This window comes from Brienomyrus brachyistius, unplaced genomic scaffold, assembly GCF_023856365.1.
Source record: "Brienomyrus brachyistius isolate T26 unplaced genomic scaffold, BBRACH_0.4 scaffold1075, whole genome shotgun sequence".
Taxonomy (NCBI): domain Eukaryota; kingdom Metazoa; phylum Chordata; class Actinopteri; order Osteoglossiformes; family Mormyridae; genus Brienomyrus; species Brienomyrus brachyistius.
Genome location: NW_026043350.1, coordinates 37,501 through 40,000, shown reverse-complemented (window position 1 = coordinate 40,000; position 2,500 = coordinate 37,501). Strand labels below are relative to the sequence as shown.

Sequence of the window (2,500 nt, the reverse complement as noted above, 5' to 3'; positions counted from 1 at the left end):
GATGCAGAGCCGTCGCTCAGCAGGTGGCCGCTAGCCGGGCCTCCGTGACGCCCCCGCTCGGGGTTGAATTCTCGGGGGCGTCGCAGCCACCGGCCTCGGGGCCCCGACTCCTCCCTGTCCTCCTGGCATCTGAAAGATCAGCAATCATGTAAACAGACATGAGAGAAAATTCAAAAGGCAAAGATGACGGCCTGCCTTACCTCAGCACAGCTGCCCAACCCTCAGAGAGCATATCATGACCGTGCTTTTTTTTTTTTATGATTTAAAAAAAAAAAAAAAAAAAAAAAAAAAAGAAAAACGGAGGGAAGCGGGACCGGCGCACGGACAGAGTCGGTCCCCTCACGACACCGGCTGATCGCCTGACAAGCGGCGCAGGCTCTCGGTCTGATAAGCGGAACACCGATCAGCTCTGTCTTTCAACAGCAGGGGGCAGTAGAGGTGCACCGTTCCCAGAAACACTGCAATACCGGGTCGATGCGTGGAGCGGACGGGGCAAGCCCCACTTCCGGCTCCCTGTTCCAAAAATCCGTTTAATATGTGGTCCCCTCCATGGGGGACGTATCAGATATTAAACTGATAAGAACAGATACTACACTTGATCTTAGCCAAAAGGCCGAGAAGCGATGCCCGCAGACTGCGCCCCGCCGGGCTCCGGCATGCGGGACGCCGACGGAGCCGGCGCGGCTGGGTCCTCGCCAGCCTCTCTGGGAGGGTGGCGCCCCGGCGAGACCACGCACGATCCCAGAGGATCCCAGAAACACGCCACTGGGCAGATAGAGCCGGCCGCTAAGCCGGGCACAGTCTTACTTTGATACAGCGGCGGTGCAGCTCTGCTTGCGCAGAGCCTCCAAAAATACAGTGAACTCATCGCTATCCCTCTCCACGGAAATCTTTAGTAAAAGGCGAAAGATTTATACGGGATGAAGAGAGACCCGAGTCGATGCAGAGCCGTCGCTCAGCAGGTGGCCGCTAGCCGGGCCTCCGTGACGCCCCCGCTCGGGGTTGAATTCTCGGGGGCGTCGCAGCCACCGGCCTCGGGGCCCCGACTCCTCCCTGTCCTCCTGGCATCTGAAAGATCAGCAATCATGTAAACAGACATGAGAGAAAATTCAAAAGGCAAAGATGACGGCCTGCCTTACCTCAGCACAGCTGGCCAACCCTCAGAGAGCATATCATGACCGTGCTTTTTTTTTTTTATGATTTAAAAAAAAAAAAAAAAAAAAAAAAAAAAAAGAAAAACGGAGGGAAGCGGGGACCGGCGCACGGACAGAGTCGGTCCCTCACGACACCGGCTGATCGCCTGACAAGCGGCGCAGGCTCTCGGTCTGATAAGCGGAACACCGATCAGCTCTGTCTTTCAACAGCAGGGGGCAGTAGAGGTGCACCGTTCCCAGAAACACTGCAATACCGGGTCGATGCGTGGAGCGGACGGGGCAAGCCCCACTTCCGGCTCCCTGTTCCAAAAATCCGTTTAATATGTGGTCCCCTCCATGGGGGACGTATCAGATATTAAACTGATAAGAACAGATACTACACTTGATCTTAGCCAAAAGGCCGAGAAGCGATGCCCGCAGACTGCGCCCCGCCGGGCTCCGGCATGCGGGACGCCGACGGAGCCGGCGCGGCTGGGTCCTCGCCAGCCTCTCTGGGAGGTGGCGCCCGGCGAGACCACGCACGATCCCAGAGGATCCCAGAAACACGCCACTGGGCAGATAGAGCCGGCCGCTAAGCCGGGCACAGTCTTACTTTGATACAGCGGCGGTGCAGCTCTGCTTGCGCAGAGCCTCCAAAAATACAGTGAACTCATCGCTATCCCTCTCCACGGAAATCTTTAGTAAAAGGCGAAAGATTTATACGGGATGAAGAGAGACCCGAGTCGATGCAGAGCCGTCGCTCAGCAGGTGGCCGCTAGCCGGGCCTCCGTGACGCCCCCGCTCGGGGGTTGAATTCTCGGGGGCGTCGCAGCCACCGGCCTCGGGGCCCCGACTCCTCCCTGTCCTCCTGGCATCTGAAAGATCAGCAATCATGTAAACAGACATGAGAGAAAATTCAAAAGGCAAAGATGACGGCCTGCCTTACCTCAGCACAGCTGCCCAACCCTCAGAGAGCATATCATGACCGTGCTTTTTTTTTTTTATGATTTAAAAAAAAAAAAAAAAAAAAAAAAAAAAAGAAAAACGGAGGGAAGCGGGACCGGCGCACGGACAGAGTCGGTCCCTCACGACACGGCTGATCGCCTGACAAGCGGCGCAGGCTCTCGGTCTGATAAGCGGAACACCGATCAGCTCTGTCTTTCAACAGCAGGGGGCAGTAGAGGTGCACCGTTCCCAGAAACACTGCAATACCGGGTCGATGCGTGGAGCGGACGGGGCAAGCCCCACTTCCGGCTCCCTGTTCCAAAAATCCGTTTAATATGTGGTCCCCTCCATGGGGGACGTATCAGATATTAAACTGATAAGAACAGATACTACACTTGATCTTAGCCAAAAGGCCGAGAAGC

The 2,500-nt window shown here is 56.0% G+C and overlaps 6 non-coding genes across 6 annotated transcripts in view; all 6 read right to left on the bottom strand.

Annotated features, from left to right (window-relative positions):
• Window position 1, bottom strand: part of LOC125730200 (U5 spliceosomal RNA) — a 114-nt gene extending 113 nt beyond the window's left edge. Inside the window, exon 1 of the small nuclear RNA XR_007390568.1 lies at window position 1. This exon is cut by the window's left edge and continues 113 nt beyond it. This is a non-coding gene — a small nuclear RNA (U5 spliceosomal RNA).
• Window positions 2–433: 432 nt separating this feature from the next.
• LOC125730241 (U2 spliceosomal RNA) lies at window positions 434–625 on the bottom strand. The gene has a single exon (XR_007390609.1). It is a non-coding gene; the product is annotated as a U2 spliceosomal RNA (small nuclear RNA).
• A 201-nt stretch (window positions 626–826) lies between these two features.
• On the bottom strand, window positions 827–940 carry LOC125730199 (U5 spliceosomal RNA). The gene has a single exon (XR_007390567.1). It is a non-coding gene; the product is annotated as a U5 spliceosomal RNA (small nuclear RNA).
• A 434-nt stretch (window positions 941–1,374) lies between these two features.
• LOC125730240 (U2 spliceosomal RNA) lies at window positions 1,375–1,566 on the bottom strand. Its single transcript, XR_007390608.1, has one exon. It is a non-coding gene; the product is annotated as a U2 spliceosomal RNA (small nuclear RNA).
• A 199-nt stretch (window positions 1,567–1,765) lies between these two features.
• On the bottom strand, window positions 1,766–1,879 carry LOC125730197 (U5 spliceosomal RNA). The gene has a single exon (XR_007390566.1). It is a non-coding gene; the product is annotated as a U5 spliceosomal RNA (small nuclear RNA).
• Window positions 1,880–2,311: 432 nt separating this feature from the next.
• LOC125730239 (U2 spliceosomal RNA) overlaps window positions 2,312–2,500 on the bottom strand; it is a 192-nt gene continuing 3 nt past the window's right edge. The window contains exon 1 of the small nuclear RNA XR_007390607.1: window positions 2,312–2,500. This exon is cut by the window's right edge and continues 3 nt beyond it. This is a non-coding gene — a small nuclear RNA (U2 spliceosomal RNA).